Source organism: Anser brachyrhynchus (genome assembly GCF_964034855.1).
Source record: "Anser brachyrhynchus genome assembly, chromosome: 3".
Taxonomy (NCBI): domain Eukaryota; kingdom Metazoa; phylum Chordata; class Aves; order Anseriformes; family Anatidae; genus Anser; species Anser brachyrhynchus.
This window is the reverse complement of record NC_137696.1, coordinates 71,452,316-71,464,682: the sequence shown is the minus strand read 5'-3', so window position 1 is coordinate 71,464,682 and position 12,367 is coordinate 71,452,316.

The window sequence follows — 12,367 nt, the reverse complement described above, 5'->3', positions numbered from 1 at the left end:
CTTTAGGCAGCAACATCCACTTTCCAGGAACACTCAACACATTACCAAGACCTTTCCTTTATATCTGATTAAGAGAGATTTTGTTCAACAAATGTTAGCTGATGATTAATAAGGTTAACAAAAGATCAGATGTGAAGATGAAAAATAAGCAACACTTGAGTACATGAGCAAAGCTGTGTCAGCAACTGTAACTGTTGTTTTATAAGCTATGCAATTTTACAGGTATAATGATACAAAGGAAAAAATAACTATCTCTAGAACAAGCCTGGCTATCTTTAGGGCCTAATTCCTCTCTAGAGATACGAGGCAGAAAACATTATACTCATATCTTCTGATTAGTACTTCTTTAGCTGGTGTACTGGAGTTACTTTTTCATAGCTTGACTTCCAGTTCCAGTTGATTATGGAGTGGTACCTACTGCCAAATTATTTTCTGCACTAAGCATCTACTAAACTCTGACAAAATGAATTCAACAACAAAATGAGTTCATGTGCTTCTGTGAGAAGATGAGATATTCTGCTACCCTATATTCCTCCATGTACCTTGCTAAAGACCTTGCTAAAGTTCCCTGTCAACTCTAAAACTTGACTTCAATGACAACTATATCATGGTTCTCATACTTGGTCCTTCCCTAATGGAAAAATTTGGGGAATTTATCTTTTTTGCACAGGTTATCTTCAGTCTGGAAGAAAGGCTTGGATACAGGGAAACCCAATAAACTATCATGTCCAGCCAATTAATTTTCCCTTCAAGGTGAAAAATAGCTGATAGCTATCAGGTTAAGCAAGTTACTACTGCTAAATGGTTTGATGGTTTGCCTTTTGCTGCCTGCCTAAGCAGACACAAGAGGAGATTTCAAACCAAAAAGTCCAATCTTGTGAGACTGCCAGCTTCATTTCACAGACTTGGTTATTTCAACTGAGTTTTAAAAAGTGCTTGAGAAACCTTTTTTCCAGGGCATCAACCTTCTGATATGTTTGTTAAGCACATGTTTAAGAACAGATTTTCAAAGTAGAGCACACTGGAATTTTGAACGTTCATGCCAGTTATTATGTGTGCAGATGCCTAATATTCTTAAGTGCATGGCAAATGGCAAGATATTTCTTCACAGAGCATTTTTTGTATCTTCTGTTTTTAATGGACTCTTGTGTTTGCTCATGGAGTTCAGTTATTTAAATGGACAGATCAAACCACAGAATTGAATAGACCTGACCAGAGAACTAGTTTACTTGTCCTACCAAAATTCTCAAGAGTCAAGAATTTTTTTTCACATTCTTTCTCAAAACAAACCCAAGATTTTCCTAGTAGTAGTAGTAGTAGTAGTAGTAGTAGTGGTAACCCAAATATCCTTAGGACACTTAGCTGAAATACCACAGACACACTCTTTATTCAGCTTGCTTCAGGAAAATAAACGTACCAACATCTCAGATAGGTATTTCAGAGGAGGGGAGAGGGAAAAAGCCTGTAATGTCTTTCTGATTTCTCCCAATCTGTATATATAATTGATCATTCATTATTAGAGGGAATGAAAATTGCTGTTGTTAGCAAGCCACAGCGTCAAAGTTGCTCATTCATCCAATATTTACTTAGCCAATGTGCAAAAGCCCAGCAACAGATGATAGGGCATGAATTAGGCCTCATTAGGGCGTGAAAGGTTGATGCTGTTCCAGTGTGTAGAGCAGAATAACTACAGCAGGGGTCAATGAAAGAGCCCACCCTGCACAGACACTTGAAAACATTTGGTGCGAGTGACTGAGAGCTAAATCTTTGCTCCAAATCCACCCCTACTAAAATCTTGACTTCCATTTGTTATATCTCAGTGAACACCTTTATAGCTGTATATTAGACCTTCTCAGACATCTGTCTCTGAACAGAAACCCCATCCTCACCAAAACTACGTATGTGTCTCCACATAAAATGACGCGATAATTTGTTGGAAGATTTCTGGGCATCTCTAGCTCAATTGACAGAAGTCCAGCTAAGTATCATGTCTTCTTTACTGCTCCACTTTCCTGGCTTTAACAGTTCATCTCTGATACCAAGGTCTTCCATTTCCTTTTGTCTTCCTACTGTTACCTAATTCTGCGGATTTCATTCGTCTTCCTCCCTTTCACACTGTAAGAAGCTGAGAACAATAGTTTTTCCATTATTAACTAATTTTAAGAGAAATTTTATTTTTTTTTCCAAAACAAAGCAACTAAATTACAAATGAAATGCAAAAATAAACTTTCATTGTTTTGTTCACAGGTCTTGGCTAATCACTTGCAGATTCCAAGAATGACAGGGTCCTTAATATCTGGTACCACAACTTTCTTGAAAGTTCAAAACCTCTTAATGATACTGACCTGTTTCTAGGAACTTCCTCAAGGATTTTCAATAGCTTTGAGCTTTTCTTCATGCTAAATCCTATCATGTGGTCCTGAGATTGTTTTCAGTATGGGATTATGGTATGAGAGGGATCAGATGACTTAGGGTCCGTGCTCTCAACACACTCCTAATTCTTCACGGAAGACCTCCAAGAAAATTTTCAACCATTCCCTCGACTGCAGATTTTACTTTGGAGAGTGGTGTATTTTTCATGGGATATTTCCTGAAACTGTTAATTTTCAGTTTAGCCCATTGCTGGATTTGGTTAAGTCTCAGTTATTTATGATGTAGACATACTTTTAACGAAAATATAATTTAAAAATCTAATAACATAAGAGTAGGGAAGAGAGCAGGGTTCATGTTACTGCTTTTGTTCACATTAAGTAGATGTGCCAGTCCTCTGGTTCTTCAAGAAGACATAAAAATCTTTCAGCTCTTTACTCCCTTAGACACTGCCCAAATTCAGGAGTACAAAGAATTGACTGGAAAAGAAACCCTCCATGTCCTGCCCACTTCAATCTCCTGGGTGTTCCCAGGCTCCTTCTGTGGGTACACAAGTGCACAGCTGGCAAAAGCCATTGTGCTGCTGAACAGCAGCACTTACATTTTTCTCATATCTACTTAGCAGAAAGGCTTTTCAATGAAACAACATCCTCTTAAACCATCCAAAGAAATACACTGTGAGAAAAATCCAACTTTTGTTGATGCCAAGGTGAAAAGAAAAATTATTATTAACCCCTATCATCTTATGGTGACAACCGTTTACAAAGTAACACGTCTGAGGATGTCAAAAACAATTCTTTGTTTATGCATATGACAGGACATATTTTAATCCTTATACACACAGACAAACACACACACATATAAAGATATAAAAATTTTGGGGACATTAGAAGATCTAGCAGGCTCTAGAAGGTTCCGCCATTTGGAAATTGAGACTCTAAACATAAAAAGATATTTGGACCAAATATGTTTATTATGTCTACATTAAGTATGATTTATGTTGTTCTACATCATCTGTTCCCAATTTCTATGTTAAGACAATATAGTTACAATACAGCTTCTACCCTTGCAGATATGCATGCAATTAAAAAAAAAAAAAAGAAAAGAAAAGAAAAAGAAAAAAAAAGATAACACAAATTGTGGTTTGCATATTTCAGAACAGGTTCTGAGCCTAAAAATGGGTTTTAGAGATTTTAAATGGGAGATATTTTCATGATGATACTACTGTTTATGATTGTTGTGCGTGTGTGTTCCTGCTTTGAAAACTTCATAGATGTCCAATTTTAAACTCCTGAAAAGTATTAAAAAAAAAAAAAAAAAGCACCACACTCATAAATTTAAATTTTTGTTAGGCTTTTGCAAATGTAAGGATGGAACAATCCATTTCATATAACTGATAGCTTATCATTACTATTTGGACATACAGTACAGAATTAGTGCCTGGAAAATTATATGTTCTGTAGAGCTTAGATTTAGACGTGATCTAGCCAGCATTCATATCATAGAAAAAAAATCCCACATGCTTTAGCAGCATTTGGGTCATGTCCTTGCTCACTCTAGGAGAGCATGGAAGTTTTAATTAGTCTTTCTGAGGCTTTTATGTTGGATTCTGTTTTCTCAGTTAGGTTCATGACTTTGATCCCATCACTTTTGAGCTCCCTAGTAGGGGAAAAAACTTAACCTAGATATTTTGCATAGAATGCAGGTAAAGTTTTTGTTAGTAAAAGATGCCATATCATTCTATGTAGTTCTTCTGTGGTTAAGGAGTTGTACTGAATGTAATCTGACTTAATACATATTCCTTTATAAGGCAGACATATTCTACAGCATAACTTAGTTGGGGTAAAATGAGGTAGAAAAGGAAGAATTTGTCAGCAGTGTTTAAGGTAAACAGAATCTCTCTCTCTCTTTTTTTTTTTTTAATTATTATTTTTAAATAAAAGGTACTTGAAAGCTTAAGATACAATAATCTAGCAAGTAAGTTTTATGAGAGATTTAAAAGTTCTAGAAGGTCAAAGGGGGTGGTTGTTGTTGTTTTTGGTTTGTCTTGTTTTTTTCTTGCCAAGAACATAACAAGGACAAAGAGGGAGGAGAAACCCTTCACAATTCAAACATAAGAATGGTTAATCTTATTTTGATATGTAAAGTAATAAATATAATTACCAGCTTGCCATGGGCAATGTTAAATTTTCAGAGACAAAAACAGTATTAAGAATGTCACCAGGCTGTAAATAATCATGTTCATCTAGGAGAGTTTCCTTTAAGTTTTGCAAAGCCATTGAGGTACCATTAGAGTAAAAAATAATAATAACAAGCACAGACTCTGTGAATAACCTTGTATACATCTCAAAGTCACAGGGAAATCTTAATGTTAAGAACTAAGAACACAGGCTCTCATCCAACAATTTAAGTATTCATGGGTAAGTCTTTATCATTGTATAAAAATCCTTGTTGAACTCAAACTTTAATCTTTTGCAGAGCTGAGCTCAGAATTTTTCTTTCATGAATAGTATACTTCCTCTTACCTACTGTATTCAGGATAATATCAGCTGCTACCATGATATCAGAGTCACAGAAGGTGTGAAAAATGATTGAAAAGGATGAGACTTGGGACCTTAGGTAAAATTTCATAGCATATTTTATTTATTTATAAATAATATTATAATTATTAATATTATTAATGATATTAATATAATATTATAATTATAATATATTATAATATTAATTATAAATAATAATATCATTATTAATATTATTAATAATATTATAATATTATTATATTTATTTTATTTATAGTTTATTCTCCAAAGCTTCTGGAATAATTAATACACTTACATCACGTGCACTCCATAATACATCCATGGTCCTCAAATTTGTTCAATAGTGTGTTTTGTCTGCTTGTTTTAACATAAAGCTGGGACTATGGTCTGATCCTCTCATTCTTGTTGTACTTAAGTTATTTCTGCCCCCAAAAGTTATTCCTGAGATTGACATTTTTCATACTTCTCTGTATGTAAAGAGAGACGTTTTTTGCGGCATAAATTTGGTAAGTGCCAATTTGACCGCTTTTAATTATTCCAAAATGAAAATATGGTATTAAGATATGTTTTAAATGCTTTGTGAGGTACTCATATTACTTAGGAAATGCTTGACTTTTGAAATTGTTGGGGCTTAGCTCTCAGTAAGAATGAATGCCTTTCCAGCCACTGTGGATATTTAGATTTTAAATAATGAGCTGTTTGGATATCTTATGACATATAGAATGATTATTGATATATGCAATCAAACACCACAGTTTGCTTTGTTCTGTATTTTTCTGGAGTTTGCAAATGGAAAAATTGGATGCAATACTGTGACCATGTATTTAAACACATAAAAATAAAATCATAGTTTGTGTATCTACATATGTTGTAGATTGTTTCCCCTATACATATATATGGATACAATTATGTCATATAAATCAGTTCATACAAGCATTGGATGCATGTCTTTAAAATTAAAATTTTGCTCTTAAATTCTCCATTGCATTAGTAGTGTTACAGAGGGATTCTTAAATTCATTTTCCATTAACTTTTAAGCATTCACACATATGCATGTTATTTGCTATCAATCCTTTCCTGACAAGGTTTGTTTAAGTAAAGATGAAAAAAAGAATCATAGAATCATTAAAGTTAGAAAAGATCTTCAAGACATCTGGCCAATGTCACCCACTAAACCATGTTTCTAAGTGCCAGATCCAACCTTTTCTTAAACACCCTCAAGTGTGGTGACTCCACCACCTCCCTGGGCAACCCATTCCAATACCTGACTACTCTTCTGAGAAGAAATGTCTCCTAATTTCCAACCTAAACATCCCCTGGTGCAACTTGAGGCCATTCCCTCTAGTCCTATCACTAGTTATCTGCGAGAAGAGGCCGACCCCCAGCTCCCAACAACTTCCTTTCAGGTACTTGTAGAGAGCAATAAAGTTGCTTTGCTTTATTATATACCTGCTGAAAGTGACTTTATTTGCAAGACAGTAAGGTCAGACCAGGTTAATTTACATAAATTCAAACGCGGATGGTCATTATCCTGATATACAAATATGATGGAGTAACATGAACTTCATACTTCATTGCAAAAACACTTCCTGGGGCATCTGTTTAATCCAAAGCCAAATGATAAACAGTCCTCTCAGGAAGACTGGTCCTTTTGCCCAGTGGATTCCATTAGCTACTCTCAGTTTTCACACTTTCCAAACTCCTCCTTGTTTGTTCTTTTGTTGACTCAAGTATATGTTCATTTGATAATGGGAACGTTACCTTCACAATGAGAAAATTGTCAGATGTTTAGTTCAAGGGGCATTCTCAAAGATAAAACCCTCTAGAACAACTGAAAAATAGTTTCTTTAGCTCCAAAATGATTTAGCCTGCTGTCAATAAAATAGGATGAACCTTTAAAAACATGTAAATCTATAACTCTGTACAAAAAGTACATGAAAATCAGTACTTCAGCCATTTATTTTTCTGCTGACTTGCTGTGATGATAGCAAAATATGCAGAACTGTTCCCAAAGCTGGACAGTTTCACTCCTGCAAAGGTTATTGCAAACATTTTCCTTGGTTTCATTTTTTGTGGATTTACACCCTTCCCTCTGAAAGTTTTGTTTTTGTGAGGTTCAATTTGACAGGAATGTTAAACTGACCTTCATTTGACCCCAAGACCACTAAAAGATTGCTTGTGACCAGGATTGACCTCAAAACCCAAGATCAAGGCATAACTACTGGGTTTCACTGTTTTTCCGTTGAAAACACAAATGTTTAAAGCTCTCAGCATAAAAATTTACATTGACTATAATCTTCTCTTGGAATATTTTCTCATAACTAAATTATAATCTCTAGAGACTCATGTATAAAACTGAAATGTAGGAAATATGTGTCTACGAGTCTAAAAAAGATCATTTTTTGCAGATAGTAGACTTGAACGTGTAAAATCAAAGACATTATCATAATAATTCAGCAGAGCACTTAAGCAGTTTCTTAAAATCAGGCTTAATTACAGTCTGTAAACCTGAGATTTACATGTTCGTAACACTTTGTGTTTATGATTAAGCAAATGCTTAAGCTCTGTGCTAGAGAGGGGACTGAATGCCCTTGTAGTGCCAAAACTATAGCTAGTTTACAAGAACAAAAGCATATTTGTGCTGGAATGAGGTGTGGAGTCATTGATGCCTAATCCAAATGATATTTAGTATAAGAACAAGCACACTAACTTATCTCAGCCAGTAATGTGCCTCTGACAATAAAAGAGACATACAGCTACCTAAGTGTAGTTAACAAAAGACATTTCGTTGGTGCCCCAGGATGTCCTGCTTAGTCTCCAAAAGATGTTTCAAAAATATATAGGTCTCCAATTAGCTCCTGTGTCATATCTCTGTCAAGTAACATAAGGCCTCAAAAATGGCTCTAGATGCTTTTATTTAGACCTGAGTTTCTCTCTATTTCTCACAGTGCTGTGTTATGTGCTGAACTGCTAGCCCCCATTTTACATTACGTGTTCTCTGGACACAAGTCTCTGATCAGTCTCTTTCAGGACAGAAGCGTGGAGGAGTTATATTTTGTTTTGTTTGTGTGTTTGTTTGCTTGTCTTTTGGTTGTTGGAAATTATTATTCTACATCATTCTTGAAAGTGGTAAGTTAAGTAGTCAAAATCACTGAAATGGAAGGTGAAAATGTATTTATCCGGACTGACAGGGTAAGCAAGACTTCTACTGCAGTCCTGTACATGAATCTTTACAATTTACTTGATTTCTAAAGCAGTTGTTTTCAAGGGAAGAGTGGACTCGAAGGACCACTGGTTTCATATGCTCTGTAAGTTCCTGTGTTTTTATGTCCCCTTGATGAACAGCTAAAATATAGACTGGCACTGTAATATTAAGATTACCCACAAACAACAAACCTATCCAATCTGTAAACAAAAACAAAAACAAACAAAAACAATCCTCAGTTTTGTTTAACTTTGTTCTTATCTAAATATTGTTTTGTCAAGGCTGATTAACATATCTGTTTTATAATAAAACAAAAAATAGTAATCTTGAGGTGTGGATGTTTAGTCAGAGGCTGAAAGATTTTTTTAGACATACCAAAGTATTGCTGATAACCCATTATATAGTTCAAGAAAGAAGAAAGAAAAAGAGAGAAAAGATTACTGGCTATTCAGGTGCTTCTAAAACCAAGTTTCCTCCTTGTACAGTCAGTGAACAAGAGGAAAGGGAGCCACCTAAGGTAACTTGTCATGAGAGTATGACACCTTCTTGACTGTAGACAAAATCAAGTCTAGCACTACAGATTTTGGAATAACAAACACAAGACTGTTGGCAACACTCCCGATATTTATATCCTTACTGTAAGTCTTCCTGGCCTAGAGACCACTGACTGAAAACTACATCTTGAGAGCTGCCTGTACAGTCATTCTGTAACACCTCCCATCTCTTTGTCTCCTTCCATTTTCTCCTGTTTTCAAACAGAAAGGATAAGCAATCTGAACAAATGAGCTTTACTGATCCCAACAGTACATGGACAGAGAGGATGCACTGTGCCGAGCCTCCAGACTTCAAGCTGTAATTGGCAGAGCATTCCAGAGCAGTCCAGTCCAAATGACACTTGGACCACATTGGAGTTGTGGTTCTTCATCAACAGACCATTGACATTGTTGTGGTGCCAGGCGGCTAGCAGGCTTGTTAGGTGGCAACAGCCACAACTTCTGCTCATTGTTACACCAGCTGGTAAGAAATGGCTAAGCTCACCTATTTCATCTGTCTTTAAGAGAGTGAACTTTGTGTTGCCCAAATTAGTGTAAAACCCATCTATCCTTGACTGTGTCACTTCCTACTCAGTTTGAACAGCCTGTTTTCTGCAGTTCATGACCTTCTTTATTCCAAATATCTGATCCTATTTTCCACAACATAATGTAAATTAGGCCTCTCTGCCAGAGAGCGTTGGGTGACTTGTAGAGCCAAGGACAAAGGAATGAAGCTGGGCACAATAAGTACAAAAACTTTGAGCACAAGATGGGGTCAGGGGAACTCAAAGAACTTATCAAGAAAAGGCCTGGAAACAGCTTGAAGGATAGTAAACAAAGCTGTAAATACATTTTGGTTGTTATTAACTGGCAAAAGCTGTTATTAGAAAAACAAAACAAAACAAAACATATGCCATCTTTTCTCTCAGAAAATGAAACATTCATGAAGAATGTCCTTTCAGTATAATTTTTAGAAATGCCACCTTATCTTAGACTGAGATCTGTGTCAAGTGGAATTACTGGTCAAGACAGACAGGCTCAATCCTCAAGCAAATACTCAGAAGACCTAGAGGCCCATGGCATCACCTTCATATATGGATGCAAAAAAGCTGGGGTAACTTTAAGTGAGAATGTAAGTCAGTGTCCATTTCCCCTAAGCTCACAGTCTACATGAAGCTGCAACGAAGTGAGTTTGTTCTGTTTTCATAGCTCATGCTTTTTTAGCCTTTTCTTTCTGTAGCCAACAGCTTAATTCATCAAGAATGTGCTGATAGGCCAGACCAAGTAAGAAAACAATTATAAACACACGGATTCTTCCCACCCAGTGATCAAGAGGAAATGTAATTAACACACACCAGAGAAGACAGAGTTGCTGTCATAAGGATGGTGCTTGCTCCCACTGTGAACAAGGCAAAGCCCACAGACAATATGATCTCAAGTCTGCTGCTTCACAAACCTCATCGAGGTTGCAAGGTGAAGTGTTAAATAACAAACATAGCCACAGGGACTTGGTAACATATTTACCCCACAGGATATTAAAAGCAATAAATTAAGGCACAATCCACTTGCTCACATTTTAACCCACAATTTTTAAGCTTTTAGCCTTTTAGCCTTTTAGTAAGGATAAAATAAAAAGATTTCATTTTGACAGGTGCAGCCTTTTTCTGGATGAGCCTTTACAGCTAATAAAATGCAAGAATATGCAAATAATCTTTTGTAATCTCAGAGAAATCTTACTTTAAAATTTATATCTGGAGTTACCTTATATGTGCAGAGCCCTAAATAAATGACAGCTGACATTTGAGGAAATCCTGATGCTTATTCTCATAATTCCATGAGTATCTGTTGTTGGCAAAAGCACTCTTCACACTTTTAGCCTTCTCTTATTGCTGTCCTGGGCAGACTTTCTCACCAGCCTACTTTACAGTCACAGTGATGGTATGAGAAAAGTTTTGGCAATTTAAGTACTTGAAGCAATTTCAGAAGGTGAAAGAACCAGTGTGTTGGAATATTTTCTGACTGCACCGTCTTAGATCACAGATCATTCTTATGCTGTAATAGTCTAGGATTAGAGGATAAAAAGCTTGCTTAATGCCATTTTCATATGCTTTTTCATCAGGCTTTGCCTATTGGTGCCACGTCTCCAAAATTCAGACTATGGAGTGGGAGCTGGTGATTTTCACTGACTTGTCACTATGTTGCTTCAACCAGTAACAGCAGTAAGGGTTCAGGACCACAGTATTCAACTCTACTTCATGGGCGACCTTTTCCTTCAGAAGTAAAAAGCCATGGGCATAAAATATGATATTCTATTAGCCCACTTCAAACCACATTTGCTAGCTCATTTAAACCATACCTTCTGCTTACATCTTAGATCCCTTCTGTCAAAACTATGGCTTTTCCATAATTATGACTATTGCTACAGAAATGTCAAGAAAATACCTAACAATGTTAGCTGAGCAAATGGTTAGTTTTTATTATTTTTTATTTGAATAAACTATAGAGAAATAAAAAAGAACTATTTAAGAATGATTTACAGTATAAAGTCTAACAATGTATAAGACCAAATGAGTTTTCATTTTTAAATTGAAGGTTCTGAAATGAGAAGCAATTTTTTTTCTTAATTCCTTAGTGATTAGGATGGAAATGACAATCTGTGTAAACGGGCTATCAGACAATCAAGAGGAGCAAGTTATCCCACTGGGGTGTATAATAATATATTTTGTTTGGGTCTTGGGTGCAAGGATCCCACTACTACACCTCTGATAATGATCAGTGCTAAATGCTGGAAGGAAGCTTACTAAAGGCAGAAGCATTTCAGGGTACTTTTCCCGGTATATCTTCCCAGATTCAGGAAACCTGTGATGTAGAGACTTCAGGAGTTCACAATAGCATTCTTCTATAAATAAACCTTAATAGGCTTGGAGTAACTACTAATTTTTTATCACTTTTTGAACCTGTGTGTCTTGGCATCCTTAGCAACCTGTAGTTATGGTCAATGTAAAGACCTCTTTATTTCTCTTTTAATCCCTCCTAGTTCTTCCACTGTAAGAAGCAATAACTAATGACTTCCTACTCACATTCTCTCATTCATTATTCAAAGTTTGTCTTCAAATCCCTCTCCTCCTTTTACCATACTGGAAAGTCCTAGTTTTTGTAGCCTACTTCTATGATAGCCATTCTTCACTGTTATTCCAGTTATGACACACTTATTCCTGTTGATTTTTGCTCTATCTTTTCTACTATAAATTTTAAGACAAGGAAACCAACTTCATGTCCATGTGTTATTCAGAAAGTGAACACACCAGACTTATGCTGTAACATATTGTAATTTTCTAATTTGTAATGTTCCATTTTTCTTTTAGGGTCCAGGTGGCCTTTGATTTCTTTTGATCAGGAAGTAACTCTCAATTACTCACAGAAAAAAAAAATCTCTTTTGTTGTTGTTGTTGTTTGTTTTTTTGTTTGTTTTTTGAGTGGTAATAGCTAACTGAGAACATGTTATGGTGCATGCACCGTACAGGATGTACACAGTTTATGTTAATTAATTTTATCTGCCTTTTCAGATGGCAGTTTTACTTCATTCAGTTGGGGAAATCTGCTTATACCTTATTCTTTGTTTTCCGTATTTAAATAACATCTTATTTCTGCTTATCTCTTAAATTACCATGAGGAGCTTTTTCTTAACCTGTGATAGTCTATTTCTCTAATAGTCTTTG